Raw genomic sequence first — 12,335 nt, 5'->3', positions numbered from 1 at the left:
CGTTGGATTTAGGCTCCAATCCAAAAGGGCGTGGGTTCAAATCCTACAATTGTCATTAGTAAATTTAAATAATCTAACATTTCCAGACTTTTCATGAAATAACTACTACATTATTCATGGACAAAAGAGGGCCATAAAAAATTGTACGCATATCCTTTATTCAACTTTTAACAATAGTATCACGTGTGGACTTGTTTTGCTATTATGAACACATCGACAATTTGGCCAAATGGTCTAAGGCGTTGGATTTAGGCTCCAATCCGAAAGGGCGTGGGTTCAAATCCCACAGTTGTCATTAGTGAATGTAAATAATGTTACAGCACCAAACTTTTCATGAAATAACTTCTACATTATTCTTGGACAAAAGAGGGCCATAAAAAATTGTAAGCATATGCTTTTTTTGACCTTGCGCCTGCATTGCATATTGATGTGCTTAACATTGTTGTTTAACGACATAAATTGACCCCACTTAAAATGTGACTATCAAGTGTGGACTTGATAGTCACTCTTTAGCTACACTATCAAGTGTGGACTTGTTTTAATGTCATCAACAAATCGACAAGCTGATCGAGTGGATTAAGGAGTTGGATTTAGGCTCCAATCCGGAACGGCGTGGGTTCAAATCCCACACTTGTAATTAGTGACTTTAAATAATCTAGCATCACCAAACTTTTCATGAAATAACTACTACGTTATTCATCGACCTAGTGCTTGCATTGCACATTGATATTCTTAACATTGTTGCCCCACGACCTAAATTGATGCCACTTAAAATATCACTCTCTTTTTTAACACTCTTTAGCAGGACTATCAAGTGTGGACTTGTTTTGATGTTATCAACACATTGACAATTTGGCCTAGTGGTCTAAGGCTCCAATTCGAAAGGGTCTAGGTTCAAATCCCGTAGTTGTCATTAGCGAATTGAAACAACCTAGCATTACCAAACTTTTCATGAAATAACAATTACGTTATTCTTGTACAAAGGAGGGCCATAAAAATTTGTATGCATGTTCTTATCTTCGACCTAGTGTCTGCATTGTACATTGATATGCTTAACATTGTTTCCCAATGATCTAAAATCACACCACTTCAAATATCACTCTCATTTTTAGCACTCTTTAGCACAACTATCAATTTTGACTTGTTTTGATGTCATCAACACAACGACCATTTGGCCGAGTGGTCGAGTGCGTTGGATTTAGGCTCCAATCTGAAGGGGCGTAAGTTCAAAGCCCACAGTTGTCATTATTTAAAATTGAATAATCTAGCATTACTAAAGTTTTCAGTAAATAAGTACTACCTTAGTCTTGTACAAAAGAGGGTCATAAAAATTTTTAAGCCTGTCTTTTCTTCGACCGAGTGCCTACATTGCACACTGATATCCTTACCATTGTTGCCCAACAACGCGCTCATGCATTACATGTGATGCATGATAACCATGTCACTCAATCAAGCTCTAATATAAGAATTTAAATGGAAAAGTATAATGATAGAATTTTTTTTAAAGAAATGACTTGGCTTAGTGATAAGTCTACTGCCTCTTAACTTAGAGGTGCAAGGTTCAAGCGTTGCTTGCGTCTCTTTGTATACAAATTTTTACTAGGTTTTTTTTTGGTGTAGATGATTTTGTTCGTTTGACACCGAAATCGTCGTGATTGACCTATCCGATCGATCCATGTATCCGGTCTGGATTCGACCCGGTGATCCGTTCTATGCGGTCTGGTTCCGGTGCTGGTGCCGGTCTCGGTTCGATCGCCGTCCCCGTTCGGTCCCGGTTCGGCGCCGTCCGCCGTTTCGGTTTCGGTTTTGTCGCCATCCATCCGTTCCGGTTCCGGTTATGGTTACGGTTTCGTCGCCGGTTTCGTCGCTATCCGGTCACCCAAAATTGTTATGAGTAATTAAGCCACAGTTTAGCCCAAGAACATTCTATGCTCCACTCATAGACAAAAAGTAATAAGTTCTAACTTTGGTTATATACTGTGGGATCCTGATTTGTCCTATCTATGTGGGATATCTCACAGTTTTGTTTTTCTCTTCTTCTCAAACTTCACATTCACATAACTTGACATTTAGTTGTCCGTTTCAAATGTAGTAAAGTATATTCGGAAGCTCTCGAAGACCTCCATATTCTCGTACCAAGATATTAAGCTAATCTAAAATAGTATCTTCACTATTATTGTTTCATGTCTTGTGTGAAGAACCACACTGGATTTTGTACATTCCTCGCAATTTTCACACCATTGCCGAAAATCTTCACGACAACAGATTGAAGCAAGCCCCTCGAGAATGGTACTGGAAGTTCGACTGCTTCATGACCGACCAAGGGTACCACAAGACGTAGAACGATCACTGCATGTTTGTGAAGAAATTTGACGGAGGAGATCTCATGATACTCCTATATGTGGATGATATGTTGATCATTGGACGAGACCAAGGAAAGATTCGGATGCTAAAGAAGGCCTTGAACCGGACCTTCTCAATGAAAGACTTGGGTCCGACAAGACAAATATTGGGAATGCACATCATCCGAGACCGGTCGAAGAAGCTGTCGTGGTTGTCACAAGAGAAGTACGTTGTCGCGTTGTAACGCGCGTGCGTGGAGAACAAGGCGGGACCACTGGGGTCTTGGACCGAGGAATAGGTGAGAAAAAGGGAGGGAGAGAGACACGCTCACACATGTATAGACAAAGAAGCGCACGGGAACGCGGCCCAACAACACAGGAGACACGAGTTGAGCAAGAGATCGAGTATAAGAACGCTAGCGTACGTGTATAAATATATGTATGCAGACAACAGTTCCTCCCGGCTCATCTCATCCCTCCAGTCCACCGTGGCCCACGAGGAGATCGTTCGCTCTGTTGGCATGATCGGCTTCTGTCCGAACATAAGCTCTACCGACATGAACCCGATTACCGAATTGTGCGTAGTCCGGTCCGCCCACAAGGCATAAGGTAGCAGCCGTGGCCAGTTCCCGACTTGGCCTCCGCACGCCCGTACAAGTGCTTTGACAATCGGCCTGTGTCCGCGCTCTACCTTCCCATTCGCCTTCGGATTGTACGCTGTGGTGAGCGAAAGTTTGACTCCTAGGCGGTCGAATAGCTCTTCGGCCTCTTTTGCGTCCAACTCACCACGGTCAGCCACGATCTTCCCTACGCACCCGTATCGACATACCACGTCCTCAATCAAAAACCGGCACACGGCTGCAGTCTTCTTGTTCTGCAGGGCTCGGCCTTCAACCTGGTTCGTTAGATCCTCCTGAGCCAGCACCAGATACCGCATCTGTCCTACCCCCATTGGCATCATCACCAAATCCACCATCCACTTGAAGTGGACGGTCAGAGGGTAGGTCGGGTGAAGCTCGTCTCGGTGTCGGATCATGGAGTGCACCTGACAGCTTTCGCAAGTCGTCACGAACTGATGCACGTCCCGGTACAGTCCCGGCCACCAGTACTTCCCCTTTAGCTTTTCAAACATGGCCCACGTTCCACGGTGTCCAGCCCAAGGACTATCGTGGTACGCCGCCAGCAAATCCTCCTGTTCCTCCTTCTTCGCTACCACTCGGAGCGGGATGCCGTTCCTCTTCTTCGCGTGCTTCCATATGTACCCGTCCTGGAGAAAGAATTGATACGCTTTCTTCCGAATCCAGTTGGCCTCATCCTTTGTCCATGCCGCGTCTGGTGTCATTGTTTTCAGGAACCCGCCGATCTGCAGCCACTCCCCGTTGTACTTGCTCTCGTCGAAATCGTTAAGCGTTGAAGTGCATTCCTAGCCGGTTGTTACGTAAGCCGCCTCGAAGAAGTCTATGCCGACTTCCTCGTCCTCCGAAACCATGGCGCCCTTGTTTTCGAACCTCGCCCTTGAAAGCATGTCGGCCATGGCATTGTCTTTCCCGGAAATGTGTCGTATTTCCGGATTTAGGGACTTGATGTATGCTATCCACCTAAGCATTGCCAGGTCCGGCGTCGCGCATCCGGAAACCATGCCAAGAATTGGCAGGCAGTCCGTCTCGATAATTACCTCTGTCCCGATCAGGTAGTCTTTATCGGCCTTTACCGCAGAAACGACACCCCAGAGCTCGCGTTTAACCTGGGCGTATCCTCGCTGTCGCTCGCTGAGGACCTTCGCGCCGAACCGGATCGGGAAACGCATGCCGTCCTCGTCCTCTTGGTTGATGACCCATCCGATCCCGGTCGGACTCGTGTCTACTGTTACGTAAATTGGAGTGTCCTTTCCGTAGACAGCCTTTCGGAGCGCCGGAGTTGCGGCAAGTGCTTCCTTCATCTTTCGGACAGACTCCGTATGCTCGTCTCTCCACTCAAAATTTCGCCCCTTTTTCAGCAACCCGTATAACGGCTCCGCGACGTGGGCGTAATGCGGGATCCATATGTGGTAGAACGCGCATGCTCCCAAGAACCTCCGAACCTCCGTGGCCGAGCTACAATCGTGCTTCATTGCGGAGATGGCTTCTACCTTAGCCGGAGACGGTTTCCGGCCGTACGATCCGCATAGGTGTCCGACGACCATGATCTTTGATTGCCCGAAGGCCGATTTTTCCCTGGAGAAGGTGAGCCTCGCGCCCTCTAACCTCTGCAGCACCTTCTCGCAGTCATCGATCTGCATCGCCACGAATTTCCGGCATCCGTCCAAAAACGGCATGGTGATGTCCGGGATACAATCCGTGAGTACTTTGTTCATGGCGTTCACCATGTGAGCCACTGAGTTTGTCCCTCCTTGTGGCAGGGTACATATCCGCACCAGGCCGAGAGGAGTCCGCATCGTCGTAATGTCTCTGCTCTCCACATCTAGTTGGAACTGATCGTAGCCCGAGTACAGATCACCGACAGAATAGATCGACCTTCCAGCAAAGGCCTCCGCGAACTCGTCTATGGTCGGTCCGATCCTTGCGTTATGGATGGTCACCTTGTTGACAGGTTGTAGGTCCTGGATGAAGCGCAGCATGCCGTTCTTCTTCGGCACCGTAAACCACCGATTCGAATATGGGGCACTCGACGGTTCGAGGATGCCCATATCCACCTTTTGCTTTAGGAGCTCCATCAACTTCGGGATGTGAGCTCTTGGCACCGGAATCGGCTTGAGATTCCACGGTACATGCGGTACCGTGAAGATCACCATTAGTTCGACAACTGTCGGGTCTACGCACCCAATCTCCTCCGGTGAGAATGCGAAAGCCTTCCCGTGCCTTCCGAGCATTCTCCGAAACCGGTCCTCCTCCGCCGGCAGTAGGAAGCTGCCCCCACCGACCTTGAGCTCCCGTAGCATTATGTCGGTGAACCGGTGCCCTATGCCAGCCGGATTCCGTAAACTTGGGTCCGACGCGACCCCTTTCATCCGCTCCTCGTTGCCCTCCGGCAAGGGTGCTGCCACTGGCCTCACCTTCTGGTCCACAGTCTTGTATTTCATATCCACACGGGCCGTCCGATCCGACCCGATCCTTTCCCCGAAGTCCGCGATGACTTCGTACATTCCCATCGATCCTATCGGAACGGTCCGGTCTTCTCTAAGGTCTTCATCGATCACCCTTCGTAGTTCGCCCAAGGTGTCGTCAAAAGAGACCGCCTCCACGGCGCCGCTGATGCCCTCGTCGGGGAAGAGGACTCCGCATCCCCTGAGCCGCTCCTCCGCTCGCTTCCTCTCCCTGCCGCTGACGTTGGTTATAGTACAACCTCCGCTGCCGGAGAACCAAAATTTTCTACCTATGGTACAGGTCTTCTTCGCTATCGTACACTTGTGGGGTTTTCCCGGAGTGTCCGGACTATCGCAGCCCCACGCCTTGATAGCCCTCTCTAAAAATCCTCTCGGCTTTCGTCCCCGAGGGTCTCGCGGTTCCTCTCATGGTTCGGTCTCACCGTCAGGAACTGGACCGAGTGACGCCCATCTTAGCTCTTGAACCTTGCATAGGCCGAGCCGTTGTCCAGCACCTTCGTCTCCATCCGTGTTGCTGTGATGTACGGTTCTCCTAGTATAACCAGATGTGAGGACGTCTCTTGCACGATGAAGTGCTGGTCAATATCGACATTGCCGATCTTTACTCGTACATTCGGTCAGGCTCCATGCATTTCTTCGGTGGTACGCGTCGCTGCCCGTATTTTCCACCCGTGCTTGGTGTTGATCGGCCATTTCCCCTTCTTGTAGAAGTCCATGGACATCAAATTGATTTCTGAACCGTGGTCCACCAACGCCACCACCGGTTCATGAACATCTCCGATCTTCACGGGGGTCTCCGTGGTCGCCCTGGCCCAGTGCTGCCTCGAATAGTGGCTCTCCGCCAACTCGTCTTCCAACGCCATGTCCTCTATGTGCGTCGTCCGGACCTCCACCGGCTTCTCCGGTTCTGTCTCCGTCGACAGCCTCTTCCTCTTCACCAAGTCTACGATGGAGTCGTGGAACTCCTTGGCGATCCCGAGCACTTCCCTCAGCGACAGTTCCACCTTGCTGTCGAGGATTCGTTCTTCTAGGACCTTTCGCAGGTCCGTGGATCTTTCGATTTCTGTACCCAGCCGGTACCCGCCCTTCTTGGAATTATCCTGGGCGTTGGTTACACCGGACTCATTCCGCCTTTGCCCGAATCGAGTTTCATATCGTTGCGAGGGCCGGGCCCCTCCGGTTTTTCCTACCCGCTTGTCCTCCACCAGAGCCTCGTAGTTTTGACAAGCAGCTTCGACGAAGCCCGTCTTTTCTTCCACCGGGTCACTCCAGCCGGTTACCTCCCAGACCCGTTTTTCGGCGTGGTCCGCCTCTTCTTTCCTTAGTCGTGCGCCGGCGAGGCCTTCTAGCATCGTCGGCCAGAACCCGGCTTTATTCGTCTTTGGGGCCTCGCCACCTCCGACCCGAATATCAGCTGACGCCGAGTAGTGGACGGTCTCCGCGTGACGTGCCGCCGCCTCCTCCATCAGCCTTTTCATACCTCCTCGCCCGACGTTCAGGTCTAGGGCCCTTCGGGTCTCGTTGGTGTGCACCCGACCGTTCCACAGGTGCACCACGTTGCTTCTCATCGCCTCGGCGAAGTCCCCGCAGTCCTTCCGGATGTGGCCAACCGCGTCACACCACATGCACCTGTTTCCAGCCAGAGGACGTCGGTCACGGGCCTGTTCGCCACCATCCCTCCGTGCTTGGGCGATCTAGATATCCTTTACCATCCGCGTCAGTTCCTCCAGAGCTGCTCCCCTGGATGAGCCCTTGACCATGCCGGTCGAAGCCGATCCGGTCTCGAGCCAACCTCGGGTCTCTTCCCTTCACGTTGGTGGTGTTGGCTCGAGCTTCCTTGCTGCGACAGAGCCCGCCCCTGTCGATCCTTTGTCAACCCATTCCCATCGTTTGTCGAAACGGCCACAGATCCTCTTCACCACGGCCTAGTCGGCCGTCAGCTCGTCATCAGTCTCCAATAGGAGGCCTACTTGCTCCCGATCCCGCTTGTCAACTGACTTAACAAACAATAGGACACGACTTGTGTCCAAAATGGTCCGGTCAAGCACCGAGAGTATTATAGATCTAGGTACTAAAGTAAGCTTAAGATAAGGATAAAGAAATGAAAGATAGAAAGGAGAAAGAGAAAGAAGGGTGCCGATCCACCCGACCACCCCCGAGCGAAGGGATCGAGACGGACTCGAGCCTCGATCGGCGTCCCATACCACCGTCGTGGCGTCGAGTCGTACCTGGTGCTGGCGCGCTCGCTACAAGAGTTGACCCACCACACGAGTAGAGTCTCGATGTAGTCAAAAGATCCTCCAATGAGGGTAGCTAGGCCTCTTATTTATAGCGATACCCAAGGCCCCCAGGCAAGTTCACACTTGACCTAATGGGTTGTCTCAATCCCGAGGATTAAAAGTAATCCTCCCCTTCTTTACACTCTCGTTTAACCCTCACACTTATCCACGTGTATATAATACTACGGTAAATTCTCACCACGGGATACTATATGGTCATGCCCGTAACATACTCCCCCTCTTTAAAACATTGCACTCTTGCAATGGAAAGTTAGGGAAGTTAGTTCTAAGAGTATTTTCACGTTCCCATGTGGCATCTTTTATTGATTTATCCATCCATTTTATTTTAAATTCTCGGATTTCTTTAGTACGTAATTTTTTTGTTTTAATATCGAGAATTCTTTCTGGTACATGTGGTTTAGAAGATAATTCTTCAGAAGTAACCAGAGTTTCAGTTGTAACTGTATTGTCGCCAGAACCTAGAAGTTCTTTTAGACGACTCACATGAAAGACTGGATGAATTCCGACACCATCGGGACGAGCGAGACGATAGGCTGATGACCCAATGCGTTTGAGGACTATAAAAGGTCCACAAAACCGTGGGGCTAACTTAGCGCACTTACCCGTAGACAATGTCTTAGAATTCTGAGGTACACGTAAAAATACCTTCTGTCCAGGGTTGAATACACGAGGTTGCCTATGATGATCGGCATAAAAACGCGCTCTATCTTGAGCTGTTTTTATATTATCTCGTGCAATATGCAACATATCTTGCATATCCCGAAGAAAGTTTTGCGTACTTCGCAACTCATCATGATGTATATTAACATCAATCGGGGCTCGTGGCTGAAAACCATACATCAACATAAAAGGACTATATCCCGTCGACGTATGCTTGGAGCTGTTATAAGCAAACTCCAAAATTGGGAGATAACGTTCCCATTTTGTTGGTTTTGCACCAACGTATGCTCGAAGCATGTCCTCAATAATTTGATTTACTCGTTCTGTCTGTCCATCGGATTGAGGATGATCCGTGGAGCTCATGCTCAACGTAGTTTCTAACTTCTTAAAGACTTGCGTCCAGAAGTCACTAGTAAACTTCGGATCTCGGTCACTCACGATATCCATCGGTAACCCGTAAAAACGAAATAACTCATCAACGAATTGGTAAGCCAATTCAGGAGCTGTTACCGTGGTTTTAGTAGCAATAAATCTGGCCATTTTAGTTAGTCGATCAACGACAACCCAGATGGCATCATGAACTTTTTGGGTGCGAGGAAGGCTAACAATAAAATCCATGGATATACTTTCCCACTTATTATTGGGAATGTCCAAGGGATGTAAAAGTCCTGCGGCTTTAAGTCGCTCGGCTTTGTTAACCTAACACTGGTGACATTTAGTCACATAGCTATGTATATCAGGATGCATCTTAGGCCAATAAAATTGAGTGGAGATGAGAACGAGTGTACGATGTATTCCAGGGTGCCCTGCTGAGGGTGCATCATGGCATTAAAAAAGAATCCTCTTTTTGACCTCGGGTAAATCTAGAACACAAACCTTCCCATTACGGTAGAGAAAACCGTTAGCAATGTGGAAGTATTCCTTCGAGGATGTGGTGGTGTCTGTTCCAGACTCAACTCTTGCCCAGTATTTTGCGAAATAACTATCATCAGGATACTTTCCTCGAAGGTGATCATAAAGATCTGATGATATTTCAGTGAAGTTAAGCGTGTTAACTTCACGGATGCGACTTAGTGCATCAGCGACAGTGTTCATGGAACCTTTACGATACCGTATGGAAAAATCAAAGTCCTGGATGAGATCAGCCCATCGTGCCTTACGACCTTTCAGGTCTTGTTGGTCACAAAAATATTTCAAGGACTCGTGGTCCGTAGTTACCACAAAGTGATTTCCATAAAGATAATGGCGCCATGTTTTGAGTGCATGTATAACTGCAAATAATTCCTTTTCTTGAACGGTATACCGACATTGAGCAGAATCAAGTTTTTTACTCTCGAATGCGATTGGTTTACCATCTTGATACAAGACAGCACCTATAGCATAATCGCTTGCATTGGTTTCAACCTCAAAAGGTTTTGAAGGATCAGGTAAAAGAAGTGAAGGAGCCTTGCAAACCAGGTCCTTGAGTTCCTTAAAGGCAAGGTCTAGTGTAGCATTCCACACAATAGGTTTTGTAGACTTACGCGTTTGACCTTTTAAAAGATCAGTAAACGGCGTCGTCAATTGGGAGTAATTACGAAGAGACTTTCACAAAAACCCCACAAAACCAAGGAATGATCGAACTTCTCGAATATACCGAAGAGTGGGCCAAAGCTTGATTTTCTCAATGCGAGAAGGATCAATTTCAACTCCTCGTTCGGTTATGAGATGTCCTAGATAAGTAATTGATTTCTTGAAGAACTCTCATTTTGAGATCTTCGCATAAAACTGTTTGTCACGCAATGTTTGTAAAACAAAGCGGACATGTCTAGCATGTTCTTGTAATGTACGGCTATAAACTAAAATATCATCCAAGAAAATAACGACAAATTTTCCAAGTTGTTCTCGGAAAATGTCATTCATTTCTTGTTGAAAAGTAGCTGGAGCATTGGTCAAACCAAAAGGCATAACCAAAAACTCGTAATGGCCATAACGCGTATGAAATGCCGTTTTAGGAACATCGTCCTCACTTATTCGTATTTGATGGTAGCCAGTACGGAGATCAAGTTTCGTAAAATACCGAGCTCCCTGGAGACGGTCAATTAGATCATCAGCCCGGGGCAATGGGTACGAATTCTTGATCGTCACTTTATTCAAGCGTCGGTAATTAATACACATACGCCATGTGCCCTCTTTCTTTTTAACCAAGAGAACTGGTGCACCCCATGGAGATTTACTATAACGTATATAACCCATTCGTAAATAGTCCTTGAGTTGCTTAGATACCTCATCTTCTTCAGATCGACTTAAGCGATACAGAGGTATACTTATTGGTGCAACACCAGGTACAATATCTATACGATGGTCTATATTACGTTTAGGAGGTAACCCATCAGGTAGTTCACTTGGAAAAACATCATGAAAATCATTTAAGATTTCATCAAGTTGCTGTTGTTCAAAATATGTTAATTGAATCGGGACATTATCGATATTGTAAACGTGAATGTCCGGATCAAGTACACAATAAAATAACGTAGAACAAGACAACTCGGATATTGATGGACACGAGGAAACAATCGAGAGGGATTGTTTTTTTACACATTGGATAAAATGCGTACAATCGTTCAGTACAAAAGAAATGGAATGACGAACCCAATCAATAAATAAAGAAGAGTTTTTATTATAAAACCAGGGATAACCTAGTATTACATCGGTGGTACAAAGATTCATTACATGGAAGTCTACTTCCTCTATATAAGTATCAATAGAAATTCCTAATGAATGAATCGCCCCGTTGATGTATTGTACTCTTCCATCAGCCAAGTGCACCGTGTAGGTGTGATCACTTACGGTGGGTTGGATTCCCCATATCTGAACCAAACGATCATTCACAAAATTGTGTGAGCTTCCCGAATCAAATAAAAATTGTACGGGAGATCCATTGATATACCCGTTTGCACGTAGTAAATCATTGGGACCCAATACATAGTGAGGGAAAGAACAATGACAATTACTTAAATGATGTGTATAGACCTGAAGGACATTAGGAATCTGACCTTTATGGTCTGCAGCTTTAGCTTTGTTGTCGTGCTCTTTCCGTTGGAGCTTTCGACATTGATCTTTTGTATGACCCTTCTTTTTGCAGAATACACAAAAAGGATGTTGTCGCTTACAATCGCGATCCAGGAATTCGTTGGGTGTCTTGCGTTTCCCAACAAATTACGACTGCTTAGTTCCGGGCGCTTCGTTGGGTTTGTTATGCTCCTTCTTCGAAGTGCGTTGATAGCGAAGAACTATTTCAACGGCCTCTTCGAAGGATTTTGGATCCTTATCGTGCATTATCCAGTGATAGTCTGAATTGGGGATGCCATTGACAAAACAAGCTATCAACCAATTGTCCCCTTCTAGACCCGATTTTTGGATTTGGGTTCTAGCATGGTGAACATAGTCTTCTAGCGAGGAAAATTTCCTGCTAGAGAGGTTCATTAAAGCTTGTGCTGCCTCGGTTCGAGAGGGAGGTTGCAGAAATTGGCCCTTAAAAACCGTGACAAAATCTGTCCAGGTATCGGGCAATTTCCCCATAGTACGGAGGCCACGCCACCAAGCGGCGGCCTTACCCCCGAGTTCTTGGCTGACATATGCAATCTTCGTACTATCTGGCGTGGGATAGAGCTCAAAATGAGACTCCCATCGTCCCAGCCATGTGCAGATTGCTTCTTCGGTTCTTTCCTTTTTGTCTCCGGTAAATGGCTTAACGACAAATGATGGTTCACCTTGTCGCTCATCAGGTCTATTAGTCTCACGTTGTAGACTAATGACACGTGCCTCAAGAGCACTCTGAGATTGCCGAAGTTCGGTCATCTGTTGAGCGGTGAAACTAAGGTATTGGGTTATTTGTGCCAAATACATCTCAGTGGACATTTGTCCAGGAGGATTCCCTTGAGTTCCTTC

At 47.2% G+C, this 12,335-nt stretch overlaps 1 non-coding gene across 1 annotated transcript; it reads left to right on the top strand.

The window, feature by feature from the left end:
* Positions 1-215: 215 nt before the first annotated feature.
* On the top strand, positions 216-295 carry TRNAL-UAG (transfer RNA leucine (anticodon UAG)). Its single transcript has one exon. It is a non-coding gene; the product is annotated as a tRNA-Leu (tRNA).
* The last annotated feature ends 12,040 nt before the right edge of the window (positions 296-12,335 follow it).

This window comes from Azolla caroliniana, unplaced genomic scaffold, assembly GCF_043228905.1.
Source record: "Azolla caroliniana isolate FFs.n. ecotype wild unplaced genomic scaffold, voAzoCaro1.0.p SCAF_18, whole genome shotgun sequence".
Taxonomy (NCBI): Eukaryota; Viridiplantae; Streptophyta; class Polypodiopsida; order Salviniales; family Salviniaceae; genus Azolla; species Azolla caroliniana.
This window is presented reverse-complemented; position numbering and strand designations above follow the sequence as displayed.